Here is a 21,799-nt window from a genome sequence, read left to right as displayed (position 1 = left end):
TTGTGCAAAAATGAGTATCAAGGTAAGTTATGTGAGATTGATTTGACCATACATTGAATTGAAATTTTCTTGGGGTGGCAATCACAAAGGAGCAAGGTGAGAGACATTTCTTGGTAAGGTGAGATAAGGGTTAGGGTTTGAAGGTCCAGTGCAACCCCTACTGGGCAGCATGGCCCTGCAGCTATCACTCATAGTCTTGATTGGGGTGGAAAAAACATTTCTTTCTTATTTTTCCCTTACCACTTTACATTATGCTTAGGACATAGTCATGTTCACGAATATTATTAGAAAGGTGAAAGGTTGTAAACTGTGTAAAGTATTTCAAGCAATACAAACACCTGTTAAGAAACTTATGCAGTGGTATTAAAATACTTTGTAAATTGTTTTATTTTTAGTGAAATATATATGCTTGTATGCATATGTATATATGTGTGTATATAATGTGTAACTGTCTAGTTTTCATAACCGATTTTGAATATATGCACATTTTCTCAACAAGTTGATGTTTTTAGTTCATTTCTCCATTTTTATCATGTACCCTTCATTTCAAATTTCTCCTGTATGTTTAGTGTATTTCTATAAATTACACAAGAAAAATTCCTAATATGAAACTGTTAGTTAAAAAAAAAAGTGGTTTCCATCAAGTCTATTCTGACTCAAAGCTACCCTGTAGGACAGAGCAGAACTGCCCAGTATGGTTTCCAAGGAGCCGCTGGTGGAATCGAGCTGCAAACCTTTTGGTAAGCGGCCCTAACTCAATGACTGCGACAGGTATGAATATGATCAAAGGTCGTGAGAAATGATTAGGAAGTTTTGAAAAGATCTACCGTGTTTTACCAAAACTATGCTACTGCATATCTGATAACGTTGCTCACAACATTTTTGGCCTAATAATTTAATAAAGTTGTTTTGTTTAACTAGGTTTTAATATTTTTGGATTATTTCTTTATTTTAAGCCTTCTATTTCATTTTTGATGTATCACTTATTTGTATATTTTTTTTCTGCTTAGCTATTTTCATTTTTATTATTAATTTTTGGTAAATTGGATTTTATTTGTGATATTAAAATTTTTTATTTATTCTAAGAATTTAATTTGGGTTCTTGTTTAGATTTATAATTCTTTACATGAAATTTTTTGGGGTAAAAACTACAAAATAACGACCCCCACCTGATGAAATGGGCATTCCAATAGATTGGAAATTGTTGCCAGTGTTCCTGTTTTCTTTTTTTTAAGTAAATTTTTCCTTCCATATATATGTTTATATTACTTTGTCATTCAAAAATTTATACACGATTTTTTTCATGGCATTGGCTGCAATCCCTATTGTGTCAGCACTCTCCCCCTTTCCACCTCACATTCCCACATTCCATTTGTCCAGTTTTCCTGTCCCTTCCTGCCTTCTCCTCGCTGTTTTTTGGCAGGTGTAGCCCATTTGATGTCATATACTGTTCGTTTTATAGGCCTGTCTTACCTTTGGCTGAAAGGTAAACTTCAGGGGTGGCTTCAGTTCTGAGTTAGAAGGATCTCCAGGGGCCATAGTCTCCAGGGTTCTGCTCTGACTGGGATTACAACAGAGAGTCCTGGACAGAGTGGGAGAAAATGTAGAACAAACGATCAAATTCACAAAAAGAACAGACTTCTCTACATATTTTATTGAAGGAGCCCTGGCTGTACAGTGGTTAAGCACTGGGTTTTAACCCAAAGGTCAGGGGTTGGAACCTACCAGGAACTTCAAGGAAGAAAGATGTGGCAGCCTGTTTCTATAAAGATTAACCCACTGCCATCCAGTAGATTCCAACTCATAGTGACCGTATAGGACAAAGTAGGTTTTGAAGGCAGTAAATCTTTACAGGAGCAGACTGCCACATCTTTCTCCCTCAAAGCACCTAGTAGGATCACACCACCAACTCTTCTGTTATCAGCCAAACACATAACCACAGCACAAACAGGGCTCCTTCTGTACTGATTGTAGCTTTAGAAATCCTATGGGGCAGTTCTGCTCTGCCCAAGGGGTCACTATGAATTGGAATTGACTCCAAGGCAATGGGCAGAGTATATAATTTATTGACGATATATAGTCATATAATAATTATATAACTTCTATAAACCCACTGCCATGGAGTCAATTGTAACTCATAGTGACCTTATAGGACAGAGTAGAACTGCCCCATAGGGTTTCCAAGGCTGTAAATCTTTACAGGAGCAGACCGCCACATCTTTCTCCTCCTGTTCAGCAGCTGGTGGGTTCCAACTACCGCCTGCCTTTCAGTTAGCAGCTCAGTGCTAAAACCACTACACAGAATCAAGACTCCTGATAACTTCTACAGCTATTGTATTCTTACTTTCCTGTTTTTCTATCACGCCCAATTATCACGCTATTTCATCACATTTATATCCATAAAATTTTACATGTTGTATTTCCTCCTCTTCATTCTCTGATCAACATTTTTTTTTAATTTTTATTTCTAACTCGATCATTTTCTTTCAGATTTTTATTAAAAAATTGCATCATGGTCTGAAATATATAACCTATCTTAAAATTTAGATTCTATTTACATAAATTGGTTTACAGTGAACTAGCTTGCAATGACATTTATTTTGTCCTTTCAGTTACATGTGTTTGCATTTGATATTTTTAAAACATAAGCCAGTTTTTTGGATAACCATATTTAAATAATATTTTATTATCATTGAGTATTGTTATTACTAAGGTGAAAATTTTTAAGAATATTAAAAATATAATGTATTAGAATGTCGCTAACTATTAATTTAATTTATACAATTTATCGAACACTTTTAGCAAGTTAAATGTTTTTCATTTATTAGGTTTTCAAAAACAGTAAAGCTTTTAAATAGAAAATTTTTTTTTCTTTTTTGTGTTGTTATTTTTATTTGTCATATTCTATTTCATGGGTTAGAACATTCAAAAAAATCATAATGTTGTTAGAATAAGTCTTTGTTTTTTTCTGAATTATACAAACATCCATCATTATTTTATATCACTGTGTTTGCAGTTTTAGAGAAAAGCACTGTTCTTTGAGAAAGGCCTATAATGAAGAAAGACTGTTCAGTAGGATCAAAGCTTTTTAGAATATATGAAATGTGTGTAGTATCTTTCCTATATAACTTAATGATATGATTACTTATAGTCAAATGTGCCTTAGTTTATACCAACTTGGCTGACTATAGATAATGTTAAAAACCAAATTTCTACAAGATTAGGTTTGTATATGAACCCATAAGTTTAACTTGCAATTTATGAATGGGAAGTTTCAGACAAGAGCTTTCTAATTCATGAATAGCAACTACAGGTTATGAGTTCTTATACAAATTTAATTTTGTAAAAATTTTGTTTTTAACAGTTCTGGTGATGGGGATGGGATTAATGGAACGTTTTGAACTAGGTTAAGCTCAGCAGGCAAGTCTTAATTGGTTAACTCACATTTTGGCTTCTGGGAAGGTCAGGCATTTGTAGGAACTAGACTTAGGTTTGGTTTGCTGATGTGGGGCTTAGCATAAGTGACTGCACCTTGAACCAAGTATAGTCAGGTCAACAGTAAATAAAACTTTATGATAGATCATTGAGTTCTGTATGCTAGAATTGTATTTATATTTGCATGTATGTATAATCAACAGTTGGTATTGTCAATTAATTTTCATATTTGTCACACTTTATATTAAAGCTGACTAGTTTTTACTGAAAATAATTTTAATTTCTCAACTTCATTGAGCAATATTTGTAATAACAATTACCTAAAACTTTCAAATTTTAATGGGGCATCAATACCTTTTGACTCCATATCTCAACTGAGGAGCAAGTAATAACATTTTACTAACTGACATTTCATCCAAGTGCAGTTTAAATGTAAATTTCCCCTATTAATATAAAAGGACCAAGTCAAATTCAAAATGCCACTCTTGACATGTTCCTTGAGTTAAACTTAGATTAATAATTGCTAACGTAACATTTTAATGTTTCTTTCTCCAGCCCTTCTTAAAGGTCTTGCATATTTGTTTTTTGCCTGGGCAACAAATTTCCACATACAATTACAGATATTATAGAAATAATCACCAATTCATTTACAAGAGTTGTAGTATTCCTGACATACAAATGGTAATATAACATTTATTACAACCTACAGCCAATATAATTTCAAAATTGAGAAATGGAGAAAGAAATTCTTTTTGTAAGAATATTATACCATATTTGAACATCACTGTCATGTTTAATTATTTAAATGAATGGAGTGAAAGATTTTTTTTTTCATACCAAGTAAGCACATCTCCAATCTCTCATCTTGAAGATATTTAAAAGGGGAGAAAAAACTCATGTTGGCAAATCATCTAAATTTTTATTTCCAGATAATATTTTTTTTTTTCCAAATTGGCCATTGCTCAACAGACACAGATTCAGTGCATAGAAACAGGGGGAGAAATAGTCACCTAAAGTGATTCAAGGAAATTCTACTGCATTTAATAATCATTTTGTTTTCTTTTGAAGGACATTCAATGTTGTTTACATTGAATTTTCAGATATTGTCTGCTTTATTTTTATTTAAGCCATGAAGACAGAAAATCAAACTTTTGGAACAGAATTTATACTTCTTGGCTTTTTCCAATATGGCCAAATGAACACTGTCCTCTTTGTTACCATTGTGGGCCTCTTCTCAGTGACTTTGATGGGGAATATCATACTGATCCACCTCATCCGATTGGACACTCCACTCCACACTCCCATGTACTTCCTCCTCAGTCAGCTCTCCTTCATTGACATGATGTACATCTCCACCACGGTACCCAAGATGGCAGCAAACTTCCTGTCAAATAGTAAGACATTACTTTTTTAGATTGTAAGATTCAAACCTTTGTGGTTTTGACCCTTGGTGGAACTGAAGCTCTTCTTCTTGGTTTCATGTCTTAGGATAGATATGTAGCAATCTGTCACCCTTTACATTATCCTGTGCTCATGAGCAAGACGATCTGTTTGTCCATGATCACATGTGCATGGGCCAGTAGTTCTATCAATGCTTTAATACATACATTGCATGTATTTCAACTTCCATTCTGTACATCTCGGATCATTAACCACTTTTTCTGTGAAGTTCCATCTCTAATGCCTTTGGTGTGTCAGGACACCTCCTAACGTAAGTATACCATCCTCTTTAGTGTCCTTATCATTCTGCTACTACCATTCATGGCCATTCTGGCTTCCTATGCCCGGGTGCTTATTGTGGTATACCAGATGAGCTCAGGTAAAGGGCAGACAAAAGCCATCTCCATGTGTTCCTCTCATCTGATTGTGGCAAGCCTATTCTATGGGACTGCTCTCTCCACCTATACAAGACCACACACCTTGCATTACCCTGAGGAAGATAAAGTGGTGGTGGTATTTTACAGTATCATTACACCTCTTCTGAACCCATTTATCTACAGTCTGAGGAATAAGGAGGTCATGGGGGCTATGAAAAGAGTTTTGGGAAAATAGACATTTGTACAGAAAATATGACTTTAGGAACCCTTTATAGTTTGAGACTGAACAACATGATTTGATTAGCCTACCGTCTAGAGAGATGTAAGCTCAAAGAAATGTTTACAAAATAAATAATTAGACAAATGCCTTCATTTCTCCTCTCTTCAGAAATAACTAAATCACTACTATTGGAACTGGATTGATTTACAATGTATAAGCAAGAGAATGGTTGCCATTATCTACGTTGTTTATCTTCTAAAGCAGTAGATTTAGTACCTATAAACACAATACTCCTATGTCATAGCAAATATTTTTTCTTCTTTAATTTGCTGAAATAAAATGCATAGAAAATATAATTTATTGCAAAATGCGTAATACCTAGATAATATATATGATGACCAAACTGTAGTATAGAGCAGATTTCATATATCCACTCATTCTTTCATTCATTGAACAAAAGTTTTAATGCTTTAACTTTGTATGTGACGCAATTATAGGCACTGGTGATATGGGGTTGAGCAGTATAAAACTGAAATAAATGTCTGCTCTCTTAAAGTTTACATTTCATTGTGAGGTGAAAGACAATATATAAAATTAATGCATAAATTGTACAGTATATCAAAAAGTATTAATTGCCATGAAGAAAAACTAAGTGGAAAATTGGAATAGGGAAACTAAAAGATGTTTGCAATTATAAGTAAAATAGAGAAGGGAGAAACAAGAATGTGACAATTTGTCAGACTAAAAGGAGTTAAGGAAGAGAATCAAGTGGACATCTGAGGAAAAGTGTTCTGGGAAAAGCAAAGAGCAAGTGAGAACTTCCGTGATGGGAACATGCCCTGCATAGTCACAAAAGATCAAGGAGTAAATTGATGAGACTTAGGCAATAGGTAGATGTAATGGTGCCAGAACATGTAGTATAAATTAGATCAGTATGAGGATTCTGGATTTTAACCTAAAATGCTGGGCAACCATTGCTGAGTTGTGAGTATAGAATTGATGTGAACACAAGGAGGCCATTACAGTGGCCCAGTTGTGACAAAATATGGCCTTGGATAGAAGTGATATTAGTGGTGGAGCAAAAACTGGCCAGATTCAGGAGACTGGGAGAAAGCAGATATTTGAGTTTTGTGGACACATTGGGATATGAAACGCTACAAAATAAGAGGCATTCAGAATTGGGCTAAGACTTGGACTAAATAATTGGAAGTATGGAGTTGTCATCATTATAGTTCGGGGGAAGCCACAGGTGGAACGTTTTCATCATTCAGCATCTCTTGTGCTACTTTCACGTTGACCTCTTGGCCCCACAAACGCAGTCATTATTCTGACTTCTATCACCATTAAATAGAAGCTCTTATTTCTCATCACCATTGGGTAGAAACTTTGGAATCAGAAAAAAAAAAGTTCACTTTGATAACTGGCTTCTTTCAGTCAACATATTTAAAAGATTTAACCATATTTTTGTGTGTCTCTGTAACTCCATCATTTATATTACAAAGCTGCATTCCATTGTATGGTTCCTGAGCAATTGTTTCCGTTCTGATGCAGGAAATGTTTGGCTATCATGAATAAAACTGCCATAAAACTTCGTGCACAAATGCTTTTTGAGAACATATTAACTGAATTATCTTGTATATACATCAAAGATTGAAATTGCTTGGTCATATTTTAAGTACATGTACAGCTATGAATGTGTTATTGCAATGTGGGTTTAATCATTTGTATTCCATTCAGCAATACAAGAGAAATTCTTAGAGTCTAATTGTTGATAATAAATAATGCAGTGACTTGCTAAACTACCTGGCACTAAATATAAAATTGGATATAAGCCATGACCATAAAATCCAACCAGTGCTCAAACAGTGCATGAATAATGGTATTGGAAGAAAGTATACATTTTCTGTGAAGTATTTAAGATAATCACTGACAAGATTGTTTTTAATCCATTGTCAATAATTTTAATAATTATGGTTTGTAATTCACAATTTTCAGTTTTCCACAACAGCAACAACAAAATATTAGGCATGCAAATAAACAGGAGCACATGGCTCATTCACAGGAAAAAATAAATAAATTTGAAACAATCCCTGAGTCAACTCAGATATTGGAATTACTAGAGAAATAATATAAATAAACTGTATTAAATATGTTCAAGGTGCTAATGGATACCATGTACAAAGGACTAAAGGTAACCAGTAAAATAATGTCTTAACAAATAGAGACTGCCAATAAGGAGATAGAAATTATAAAAGGACACCAGATAGAAATTAACAATAATCTTTCTCAAACTCTTCCAAAAATAGAAGTCAACTCATTCTAGAATGACATTATCACCCTGATACCAAAGCAAAAAAAAATAAAATAAATCACAATGTACCTTATGAATATGGATGCAAATCGTCTATAAAATACTAACAAACCAAATTCGGCAGCAAATTGCAACAAAATACTAGCAAACCAAATAGGGCAGCATATTGGAAGGACTATACACCACGACCCAGTGAAACTTATCCCATAAATGCAGAAGTGGTTAAACATAAATATCAATTAATTAAGAGAATGAACAAAAATGATTATATTAATTGATGCAGAAAAATCATTTGACACACTCCAGTACCCTTTCAGAATAAAATCTCCCAACAAACTAGAAATGTAAGGAAACTGCTTGTATCTTATTAAGGACAGTTATGGAATGCCCACAGCTGACATCACACACATTGATGAAAAAGTAAAAGTTTTTCCGTAACATCAGGAACAAAACAAGGATGCTTGAGTTCACAACTCTTATTCCATATTATTACGTAAATACTAGCCAGAAAAGTTAGGAAAAAAAAAAAAATAGGAAATGGCATTCAAATTTGAAAAGAAGTAAATTTGTTCCTGTTCAAATGACATGATCTTATATACAGAATATCCTAAGAAATACTCTGGGCTCAAGCATAACAATGATTGTGAGGATGGCACAGGACGGAGGAGTGTTTCCTTCTGGTGTACATAGGAGTCGCTATGAGTCAGAACAAAGTTGACATCACCTAACAACAACAACAAAGAATACACACACACACACAACAAACCAACAAAAACAAAAATAAACTATTAGATTTAATATACAAATCCAACAAAATTGCAGGATGTCAGATGAACACACAAAAATCAGGTTTTGACTAGAGCTCTGGAGAACCAAACTTGATATCTCTGCTTATTTGGTTATTCATTCATTCATTTATCTCTCTCTATTCTGGAGAACCAAACTTGATATCTCTGCTTATTTGGTTATTCATTCATTCATTTATCTCTCTCTATTTATTTACTGATTACTCTCTTATACTTCAGATTTCTTCAATACCAAACTTTAGGTCTTTGAACCTTATCAGAGAGAGTGACTGTATGTACAGGGCTTATTTTAAGTAATTCTCCCTGTAGATACTTTGTTCTAGTTTTGTTTATTTTTCTCTTGAAACTTTAGTAGAACCATGTCACACTGGGATGGGGAAAGCTTTTAGAAGGATTTGTGTCCACATTTGAGCAAAGCAGTGGAGGAGATGCTTCCATCCTTGAATCAATCTTAGTTTGTGTAAAATAATAATCCAAAAAGGCAGTAAAAACGGCATCATCATTAATAATCATCATTAAAGCTAATATTTATTGAGGGCTTACAGCATGCTGGACAACATTGTAAGTTGTTTGGCCCCTGAGAGATATCTCTCTTTTTATGCCACAGGAAGAGTTCTAGGTTTTCATGTTCTCTCAAAGTAGCTGACAACTCTCTGTGTATAATACACTTAAATATTTTTCTCACACAATATCAAGTGATAATAAAACAATAACAACAAGCACCACTTAAAGGTATCAAACCTAACTTCAGAGGTAGATTTTCATTGAAACTTAAGAAACTTGAACTGCAGATCCTCTCACCTGTGCAGGCCTCTTCCACAGTCATATCAATTTTATATTTGTATTTTTGCTCTCTCGTTCTTAAAGAAAATGCCAGAAACTGTACAAGTTTCACAGTATTCAAAACTTACAAATGTCACTTCGACATTCTAGAAATCCTTCCACAAGTGACTGAATGTGAGGCAAATGTTGACTATTCATAGGACTCAATCGTTCAGTAAAAATCTGAGATTAGGGTTCCTAAACACCTGTGTTTCCTCCTAAAACTGATTCAGTGATTGTTTGGCCCCTGGAGTTTTCTTTGGAAAGTGATTTAGAGAATAATGAGACAAAATATTTCAAAGTAAGGAATAATTATTATAAATTATAATTTATGAATTATAAAATAACATATATATCATAATTGGAGAAAAATGAAGATAAGATCTTACGATGTGACTTACATCCCTGTCTGTACATGAGAGAATAAACCTGTGTATTTTTTTCCCAAAATCTAACCCACATCGAGTTTCTTCTTAAGCCATTGCAATTTTTCTTTTCCCATTCTTGAGCACAGCAGCTATTTCATGTCATCCCACAGAATCAGGTAAGGGAATTGACTGGTTAAAATTTCAACTCACTTCAGTTTTTACAGATTAAGTACATCTCATCGAAATAGAACAACGTTATTGAGCACCATGCCAAACTCTAAATTCTAATCTACACGTGGGCACTTTAACCCTTAGGGATTACAGCATCTGTATTTGATCTGTGGACTTTCAGAAATCGGAGTCCCTTACTTCCATGGCCAAGCCAACCTTCCTATTTTGGGAATAAAATTATTGCAAAATTTAGCACATTAATAATATCCTCAGTATTTCATGCATATTTTGTATAGAAAAAAATCAAACTATACATTAGCTGATTACTATATGGAGTCAAAATCTACATACATATTTTAAAGGTTAAATAGTTAACTTTTAAAAAAAAATTTAAAGCAATCAGCTAATATCAATTATTAGATTTTTTTTTTTTCACTTGAACAAATATATTTTGAGGCTTGACCCTTTGTTCATTTCCCTCCCTCCCCCCAGGAATGCAGACACCAGGACTAATAAAATATCACTTGTAATTTGTACAATGTGCTTAATCACGGACTACAGGTCTAGTTTTCCCAGAAGGTCTCTGAGAAACAAAAATATGAATTCCACCCTGATCAGGCAGCCAGCCTGTGTCCACCGAGAGGTTTAAAGTCTATATAAGGACGAGAAAATTAGTTTGAACATTTGATTCTTTTTTCTACTAAATTTTTTCATGGTAAATGATTGAAGACTTATTTGCTGAGGCAAAAAAAAAAAGCAATCTGCAAGCTCATAGAATGGTAACACTTCCTAAAATGTGTTTCAAATTAGAGATTTCATAGCTTTGGATTTCTTTGTGAATTTATTTTTCTGTCATCCTGTAGAAGTGTCAAGTAGCTTGATTTTCCTAATACATGCAGTTTTGTCTGTGACTTTTTAATATATATGACAAACAAATAATATAATTTAACTTAAAAATTTTTGAAAGACAGACTTGCTGTGCCTCTCTAATACTGTGCCCAAGTGGGGTGACGGGAAAATCTTTTATGTAATTCTGCAGATCCATTTCCCAACTCCCTGTTTAATGATTTATTAAAAAAAAAAAAAAAAAAGTCTTCTAGGAGAATGAAACAGATCTCTATATGAAAGATGATATATCTCAATTAAAATAAAATTTTAAACTATTTTTTATATATGTAAAATAATCTATATGTCTAACTGGAAACCCTGGTGGCGTAGTGGTTAAGTGCTACAGCTGCTAACCAAGAGGTCGGCAATTCAAATCTGCCAGGTGCTCCTTGGAAACTCTATGGGGCAGTTCTGCTCTGTCCGATAGGGTCGCTATGAGTCGGAATCAACTCGATGGCAGTGGGTTTCTGATGAAAAAGAATATGGTTTTCAACACGGTGGCTGATTTTTCAGTTTTAAAAACATGGCCTGCTAGCGGTAAAGCAGTCTTGTTCATAATAACAACCATTCAGATTTCAAATAACTCTTTTGGGCCATTTATTACTCTGAATTTAACCTACAATGTTATAATACCTTGAATACTTTGCTACAATTCGTGTCAAAAAGATCAATATACAACTAATCTCAGGGACACTATTTAAAGGAATGTGTTTTATTTGAAAAATTATGTAGAGTGAATAGTATTTTTCTTGCAGGCCCATTTCCTTTGATTTGGGCAATTTCTGGGCTGGCTAGATTATCCATATTACATTTGGATGATCTCTGCAAAAATTGAATATCCAGGTATGTTATCTGAGATTAATTTGGCCATATATTGATTTTAAATTTTGTTGGGACAGCAATCACAAAAGAGCAAGGTAAGAGACGTGTCTTTGTAAAGCGAGAAAAGGGTAGGGTTTGAAGGTCCAGTGCAATCCCTACTGGGCAGCATGGCCCTGGAGGCATCACTAGTAGTCTTGACTGGGGTAGAAAAAAATGTTTCTTATTTTTGCCTTGCCACTTTGTATTATGCTCAAGGCATAGTCATATTCAACAATATTATTGGAATGGTGAAAGGTTGTAAACTATTTCAAGCGATACAAATTCGTGGTGAGAATCTTTGCAGTTGAATTAAAATATTTTGTAAATTGTTTTATTTCAAGTGAAATACATATGCATACATGCATGTGCATATATATTTCTATATATAATGTGTAGCTGTCTAGTTTTCATAACTGATTTTGAATACATGCACATTATCTCACCAAGCTGATATTTTTTAGTTCCCTTATCTGTTTTTATCATGTACTCATCATTCCAAATTGCTTCTGTAAAATATATTAAGTTTACTATACTTCTACAAATTTTTTATACAATGAAAATTCCTAACATGATATTGTTAGTTCAAAAAAAAAAAAGTATGCCTTAGTTTATACAAACTTGGCTGACTATAGATAATGTAAAAAATAAAATTTCTACTAGATTAAATTTGCATATGAACTTATAAGCTTTATTTGCAATTCATGAATAGGAAGTTTCAGACAATAGCTTCCCAATTCATGAATAGCAGATATAGTTTATGAGCTCATATACAAATTAATCTTGTAGAAGTTTCATTTTCAACAGATTTCTGGTGATGGAGAAGGGATTAATGGGACATTCTGAACTAGGTTAAGCGCAGCAGGCAAGTCCTAACTGGTTAATTTACATTTCGGCTTCTGAGAAGGACAGGCATTTACTGAACGAAGACTTACATTTTGGTTTGCTCATGTGACTGCATCTTGGACCAAGTATAGTCAAGTTAACGGTAAATATAACTGATGATGAGTCATTGAATTTTATGTGCCAGAATTGTATTAGTACTTGCATGTGTATAATCAACAATTGTTATTGTCAGTTAATTTTGTGCTTTGCTGCTAACCAAAGGGTTGGCAGTTCGAGTCTACCAGCCACTCCTTGGAAACCCTATGGGGCAATTCTACTCTGTCCTATAGGCTCTCTGTGAATCGGAATCAACTCAACAACAAGGGGTTTTATATTAAAGTTGGCTAGTTTTTAATTGAAAATATTTTCTATTTCTTAACGTTGTTCTGCAATAAGAATTATCCAAAACTTCTGAATTTTAAAAAAGCCATCAGTAGTCTTTTGATTTCATATCCTGATTGAGCAGCAAGTGATAAACTTTTACTAATTGCCACTTCTTCCAAGTGCAGTTTAAATGTAAATTTCCCGAATTAATATAACAGGACTAAGTAAAATTAAAAATGCCATTCTTGACATGCTTCCTGAGTTAAATTTAGATAAATAATTGTTAACTTCTATTTTAATGATTCATTCTCCAACCATCCCTTAGGTCTGGCATATAGATAGATAGATAGATAGATAGATAGATAGATAGATAGATAGATAGATAGATGATACATAGGTAGGTAGGTAGATAGGTAGGTAGATGATAGATAGGTAGGTAGATAGGTAGGTAGGTAGGTAGGTAGATCGATCGATCTTTTTTTTTTTTTTGAAGGGCTTTGTCAATGAATTCCCATTTACACTTACAGATGTTGTCTATATAACCACCAATTCATTTAGAAGAGCTAAAATATTCCTGACCCACAAATGTTAATATAATTTAAAAAACTTTTTTTCTTACAATGTATAAAAAAAAATTTTTTTCTTTTTTTTTAAATTCAAAATTGAAAAATGGAGTCAAGAAATTTTTTTTAAAGAATATTATACCATGTTTAACCAACAGTGCAATTCTAAACTATATATATGAAGGAATTGAGTGAAAGATTTTTTCACAACACGTGAACATGTCTCTGGTCTATCATCATGAAGATATTTACAAGGGGAGTAGTAACTCATGTTGGCAAATCATCTAAATGTTTTATCCCGATATTATATTTTTATTCTGTGATCAATTTTAAAGAAACGTTATTTTTATTTTTTCAAAATGCCCATTGCTCAATAGACACAGATTCAGTGCATAAAAACCCAAAACCAAACCCATTGCTGTTGAATTGATTCTGACCTATAGTACCCTATAGCACAGAGAAGAACTACCCCATAGAGTTTCCAAGGAGTGCCTGGTGGATTCAAACTGCTGACCTTTGGGTTAGCAGTCGTTGCACTTAACTACTACACTACCAGGGTTTCCTGTATAAAAATAGGGAGAGACAGTCACCTAAGCTGATTAAAGGGAATTCTACTGCATTTAATAATCATTTTGTTTTCTCTCAAAGGTCAGTGTTGTTACATGGAATTTTCAGATATGGTCTGCTTTGTTTTGATTTAAGCCATGAAGACAGAAAATCAAACTTTTGGAGCAGAGTTTATACTTCTTGGCTTTTTCCAATATGGCCAAATGAACAAGATATTCTTCGTTGCCATTACTGTCATCTTCTCAGTGGCTTTGATGGGAAATATCATACTGATCCACCTCATCTGATTGGACACTCTACTCCACACTCCCATGTACTTCCTCCTCAGTCAGCTCTCCTTCATTGACATGGTGTACATCTCCACCACGGTACCCAAGATGGCGACAAACTTCCTGTCAAATAGTAAGACCATTGCTTTTTTCGGTTGTGAGATTCAGACCTTTCTGTTTTTGACTCTTGGTGGAAGTGAAGCTCTTCTTGGTTTCATGTCTTATGATAGACACGTAGCGATCTGTCACCCTTCACATTATCCTGTGCTCATGAGCAAGACGATCTGTTTGTCCATGGTCACATGTGCATGGGCCAGTAGTTCTATCAATGCTTTAATACATACACTGTATGTATTTCAACTTCCATTCTGTACATCTCGGATCGTTAATCACTTTTTCTGTGAAGTTCCATCTCTAATGCCTTTGGTGTGTCAGGACACCTCCCAGTATGAGTATACTGTCCTCTTTAGTGGCCTTGTCATTCTGTTACTACCATTCATGGCTGTTCTGGCTTCCTATGCCCAGGTGCTTATTGTGGTGTACCAGATGAGCTCAGGTAAAGGGCAGACGAAAGCCATCTCCACGTGTTCCTCTCATCTGATTGTGGCAAGCCTATTCTATGGGACTACTCTCTCCACCTATACAAGCCACATTCCTTGCATTACCCTGAGGAAGATAAAGTGGTGGCGGTGTTTTACAGTATCATTACACCTCTTCTGAACCCATTTATCTACAGTCTGAGGAATAAGGAGGTCATGGGGGCCATGAGAAGAGTGCTGGGAAAATGGATATTTGTACAGAAAATATGACTTTAAGAACCCTTTATAGTTTGAGACTGAACAACGTGATTTGATTAGCCTACTGTCTAGAGATATGTAAGTTCAAAGAAATGTTTACAAAATAAATAAATGTAACAATGCCTTGGTTTCTCCACTTTTCAGAAATAACTAAAGCATTGTTATTGGAACTGGGTGGATTTGCTGTGTAAAAGCAAGAGAATGGTTGCCATTATCAACTTTATCTTCTAAAGCAATAGATTTAATCCCTGTCAACACAATGCTCCCATGTCATAACAAATTTTTAGTACCTTTTTTAATATTTTGAAATAAAATGCACATGAAATATAATTTACCATATAATACATAATATCAGGAAAATACATATGATGACCAAACTATAATATAGAGCAAAGTGCATACAACCACTTATTTATTTATTTATTTATTCATTCATTGAACAAGGGCTTTAATGCTTTAACTCTGTATGTTTTTCACCAAAAAGTATTAATCACCATGAAGAAGAACTAAGTGGAAAATTGGAATCGGGAAAACAAAGGATATTTGCAATGTTAAGTCAAACAGAGAAGGGAGAACCAAGAATGCAACATTTGTTAAAAACTAAAAGGAGTCGAGGACAAGAGACAAGTGGATATCTGTGGATGAATGTTCTGGGAAGAGCAAAGAACAAGTGAGAATTCCCTGAGGTGGGGACATGCCCAGCATAGTCACAAAAGATCAAGGAGTAAATTGGTGAGACACAGGAAATAGGTATATGTCTTGGAGCCGGGTCTTACAGTGTAAATTAGATGGATGTGAGGATTGTGGCTTTGAACCTAAAGCAATGGGCTACCTTTGCAGAGTTGTGGTAGAGAATTGATGTGGGCAGAAGAAAGCCATTGCAGTAGTCCAGCTGTGACAAGATATTACCTTGGACCAAGGTGATATTAGTGGAGAGGCAAAGACTGGGCAGATTCAGGAGACTGGGAGAAAGCAGACATTTGAGTTTTGTGGACACATGGGATGTGAAATACTATGAAATAAGAAGCTTTCAGAATTGGGCTAAAACTTGAAATTAACAACTGGAAGTGTGGAACTGTCATCATTACAGCTTGAGGGAAACCACAGGTGGAGCATTTCATCATTCGTCATCTCTTATGCTACTTTCATGTTAATGCCTTAGGCCCACAGTTACAAACAATCATTATTCTGGCTTCTATCGCCATTAAATAGAAGCTCTTATTTCTCATCACCATTGAGTCGAAACTTTTAAATCAGAAAATAAGTTCTCTTTGATGTCTGGCTTCTTTTCCTAAACATGTTTAAAAGGTTTAACCATATTTTTGAGTGTCTGCATCATTTTCATTACAAAGCTGAATTCCATCATATGGCTTAGAATAATTATTTCCATTCTGATGTCAGAAATGTTTGACTATAATGAATAAAACTACCATAAAGCTTCCTGTACAAGTGTTTTTTGAGAACACGTGAACTCAATTCTCTTGTACATATACCTAAATTGAAATTGCTTAGTCATAAATTAGGCACATGTTTAGCTCTAATAAAAAAAAAAAATTTTATTGGTCTATGAATGCCTTACTTCGGTCAGTTTGTTTATAATATAATGTATACCTGTAAGTTCACCACCCAACCCAACAACTAAAATAGTAAATTTATCTTTAGTGCTCCTCCAACTCTTGGCGAACCCATGTGTGTCAGAGTAGAACTGTTCTTGGTAGGGTTTTCAACGGCTTATTTTTCTAATGTGGATCACCAATCCGTTCTCCTGAGGTGCCTCTGGGTAGACTCGAACCACCAAGCTTTCAGTTAGCAGTGACTATGTTAGCTGTTCGCACCATCCAGGGACTCTTCATATCCTCCTATACCTCTGGGTAGACTCAAACCACCAAGGTTTCATTTAGCAGTGACTATGTTAACTGTTCGTACCATCCAGGGACTCCTCATATCCTCCTATACCTCCACCATCATTCTGAATTTTTGGTTTTTTAATTCTCTTGATATAATTATAATATAGAATTCATAGGGTATTAGAAAATATTTTTAGATGTTGTAGAACTTAATAAAGGGGCCTTAAGTTGTAGATAATCTTTTTGAAAATTGTTTTTTCAGTTGACATTACTAACGCTCCAGGTTGAATGAAATGACAGCCCATTCTATTTTATTACTGAATGGCATTCTATTTTAAGACTATACTACACATTTATCCATTTTTTGTTGTTGGTGTTGTTGCTGATAGATGCTTGTTTTATTTCTAGTTGTCTACTATTATATACAATGCACTTATAAACATTGTTGCATTTGTCTCCTGTGTCCCATAAACAAGAGTTTGTATTTTGTATATACCTATGAATGGAATTGGTGGTGAAATTACTTAAGTGTGTAAACCATTTGTGTTCTACATAAAGTTTGAAATTCTAATTTATACTTACTATCAAAAACGAAAATAATAAATCCATATTTTAATAAATGTACATTCAAATTTAATGAATTTTAACATATTTAAATATTTTTCACACAGATTGCATGAAAGTTCACATCTGCAGACCACATCAGTCAGTGAAGTATATGGTTGTATGTCCAGTTGCTAGCTTCAAGTTTCAGGTAATCTCCACCCCAGCTTCTTGATCTTGGCCTTAGAGTTTTATACATCCTTGATCTTTTATTATTGTGATTAATTTTTGTAGTATTTTTGACCATTTTCATGCTTTTGAGTTCCAATAGAGCCTAAACCTGACTAAATACGATGCCTAAACTTCAATAGCTATAGCTGACAAACTTTTTTTAAGTAAATAGCAATTTGAAGGATGATTTGTGTAAGTTATACAGAATAAAGAAATCCATATACAGTACATTCACAACTAATCAGATAGATTATCGCAAATTGAACAAACCTATATGAAAGTAGTAACATATTATTAGCACTTGAGAAGATTCCTCATGCCTCCCCCTAGCTGCTACCCATACTTACTTGTAATGAAACCATTATATTTAAGTGCATTATCCATGAATTATACTGAACAATGAAAAAATAAATCATTTCAATTATTACATAAATTCAATATAATCCCCATTAGAATCCCATCAGTGTGTGCATGTGTGTGTGTTTAATTTACAAGTTGGCTATAGAATTTATATAAAATGATGCAAAAAACAGTAATAGCTCAAAGGGAATTTTAAAAATAATAAAATGAGATGCATCATTCTATGTGATATCAAAAATTTGTATTGATATAATTATAGACCAATGGAAGAGAATACATAATTCAGATGCACACATATGTGTACAATGATGAGTCACATATGTCAGGTGCTTGTATGGGGAGTGATAAAAGGATACACATTTCAGTGAAAGTTGTTGGATCAATTGTATATCCGTGTATATTTTTAAAAAATGAGATGTGGATAATGTCAGTGAAAATGACCAAGTTGATAGCCTCAGATAGCTTCTGTGGAGGGCCTGTTCCTGCACAGAAACAACGACAAAGCAAAAAGTGTTAGAATCAACTTTTTTAGAAATTTAGAAAGTTTTAAAATATTTACAGCAACCAAGCAAATACTGAAATAAGAGAAAACCAGAAAACCAAACCCACTCCCGTCAAGTTGATTGCGACTCATAGCGACCCTATAGGACAGAGTAGAGCTGCACTATAGAGTTTCCGAGGAGTGTCTGGTGGATTCGAACTGCTGACCTCTTGGTTAGCAGCCGTAGCACTTAACCACTACACCACCAGGGTTTCTAAAATAAGAGAAAGGCCACTTAAAAACATCAGGAGAGGGGATGTTACAGAAAACGGTGTGTTAAGAAGGTATAGGATTCATTCCCTCCACTGAAGCAATGAAAAAAACCAAAATCCAAACCCAATGCCGTCGAGACCACTCCCACTCATAGCGACCCTATAGAACAGAGTAGAACTGCCCCATAGAGTTTCCAAGGAGCGCCTGGAGACTTTGAACTGCCGACCCTTTGGTTAGCAGCCATAGCACTTAACCACTAGGCCACCAGGGTTTCCCTGAAGCAATGAATAAGTGGGAAAAAAAAACTGACAGAATAAACATTAAGTGCTTCATGAGAAAAGATGCTGTTGAATTTTGATGAAAAATGGTGGCATTTTTGTTTATTCACCTACTATCCCCCATTCTCCACTTGGCAGCTGCCATGAAGACAGCAGCCCACATTCCTGGTGTGGCTTGCTGGTGCCAGGGTGTGGACAAGACAGATCTTTTTTCTAAAAATGTTGTTGTTGTTTATTTTGACCAATCCGGTAGTTCCAGAGATACCTGCTCTGAGATAGGCCTTGGCTTTACTCCTCTCAGACATGAGTGGCTCCCAGGTGGTATCTGTCTGTCAGAAGCCTTAAAGACATATAATGCCATAACCAGCTTAGGTAAGTAATGGAGAACAAGGAAAGAAGCAGACAAACCTGATAGCCTGGAAAAGAAGAGGCTGATGAGGCAGATACATGGGAGAATAAACTGTTTGTAGAGATACTGAAAGTACTGAAGGATCAGAGATCCAATGTACATACCCAGGTTGAATGCATGCTCAGACAAGACCTGAGAGGACCCTAGGTTTGAGCCTCTGGCAGATCTTTGGGCTCTGCACAAACGGAGGTGTAGACTAAGGCCCAGTTGTAGGTGGCCTGGCTAAGCATTGAAAGAGTACCTAATTCAGAGTCAATCTTCAATGACCAGGAAAGGGTTTTTAGTTTTCTTTTTCTTCTCTTTTTGACTCCAAAAAAGGTCTCTATCAGGTCACTGGTTGACCACTAAAATAACAGAAGATAGACTTCAGTGACCACACATGGCAAAGAAAACAGTCTATGCAAAATAATAAATACATACAAACAAATAAATAGTTTGGAAATGTCACTAAACAGATGACCGCAGCCCTCAACAATAACAGCAAGCACTAGGTAGGCTGGAGAATCTGCTTTTCAGACTTAACACATAAAATTCACAAAGCCCAGTGTTTGGTAAAAATACTAGGCATGCCAAGAAACAGGAAGTACAACCAATTCACAGGAAAAAAAAAAAAATCGGTGAAAGCAGTCCCTGAAGAACTAATGACATAGAATTGCTAGGCAAATCGTTTAAATCTACTGTGTTAAACATGGTCAAAGACCTAAAGGAAAACAGGAGAATGTCTCAACGAATAGAGAATATCAATAATGACAAAGAAATTATAAAGAAGGCGTCAAATAGAAATTAACATCAATCTTTCTCAAACTTTTCCAAAAACTAAAAGGAAGGAATAATTTGTAACTCAATCCATGATGCCATCAGCATCCTGATATTTAGCCAGACAAAGCCATCAGAAAAAAATATTGCATAGAAATATCTATGGAAATCCTCAACAAAACGGTAAAACTCCAATCCAGCAGCATATTAAAAGAACCATATGCCGTAACCCTGTGTGCTTTATCCCACAAGTGCAGGAGTAGTAGCTCAACATATAAAAGTCAATCAGTGTAATGCAACACATTAATAGAATGTAGGGAGAGGGGGATGATCTATCAACTGATACAGAAAAAAGCGTTTAACAAAAAAACACTCAAAAATCAGGAATAAAAGCAAACTTCCTATTGTGTGAGAGTCAAAAATGGCTCTGTGTATTAGCCCCGTTATTTACTTCTTCAAGTAAGCTGAGGCGTATTACATGGAAAAAAAAAAAAAAAACTGGCGTGAAACTCAAACTTGTACATGTCCAACTGATTTAAAAATAGCCCAAATAAGCAGATTTTTAGCCACTTAGGACCTGCCTGTTTTACATACCCTGCAAAACTGGACTCAACTTCTGCTAGTCCTAAAAAAAAAAAAAAAAAAGATAAATTCGTGTAGTTATAAAGACCCTAAGATGCCGCTGCTTTTAGAGCTCTCTGACCCAGAGACTTATCGCCTGGCTGCAGGAGGATATCGCTTCTCACCCCTGGGAGCTTTCTTGCTCTCTTCTCCTTCTGATGCTACCTGTGACTCTAGCCTCTGGAAGACCTTCTGCTACAGGGACCACCCCCTTGCATGTGACTTTCAATGTGTTGGCCCCATTAAATAGCTTGTTGTGCAATACTGTCATATAGCTCTGAATTTCCTTCACCTCAGTACCCTTCCTTAAAATGATAAAGGACAGTTGTGAAAAACCAACACTTAACATTATACTCAATGGTGAAAGACTGAAAGATTTTGCCATAAAATCAGGAACACGGCAAGGATATCTCTTTTCCCTACTTCTATTCAACACTGTGGTCTTTTTGTTCGCCTCTGTGAATGTGAAAACTGGACAATGAAAAAAGAAGGCAGGAGAAGTACTGATGCGTGGAAGTGTGGTGTTGGTGAAGAATATTGAATGTACCATGGATTAACAAAAGAACAAAAAAATCAGTCTTACAATAAAACAGTGAAATGTTCCTTAGGAATGAGGATGGCAAGACTTCATCTTACTTACTTTGGACACATTATCTGGAAAGACCGATCACTAGGAAAAGAAGTCCTGTTAGGTGAAGTAGAAGATCACAAAAATAAAGGAAAACCCTCAAAAAGATGGATTGACCCAATAACAACAACAATGGACTCAAACATACCAACAATCATTAGGATGGCATGGGACCGGGGAAAATTTCTTTCTCTTATATATTAGGTTACTTTGAGTAGAAGCCAACTAAATAGCAACTGCTCTCAACAACATTCAGCGCAAGACATCAACA

This window comes from Loxodonta africana, unplaced genomic scaffold (assembly GCF_030014295.1).
Source record: "Loxodonta africana isolate mLoxAfr1 unplaced genomic scaffold, mLoxAfr1.hap2 scaffold_147, whole genome shotgun sequence".
Classification (NCBI taxonomy): Eukaryota; Metazoa; Chordata; class Mammalia; order Proboscidea; family Elephantidae; genus Loxodonta; species Loxodonta africana.
The sequence above is the reverse complement of the archived record's forward strand: the minus strand, read 5'-3'. Positions refer to the sequence as shown.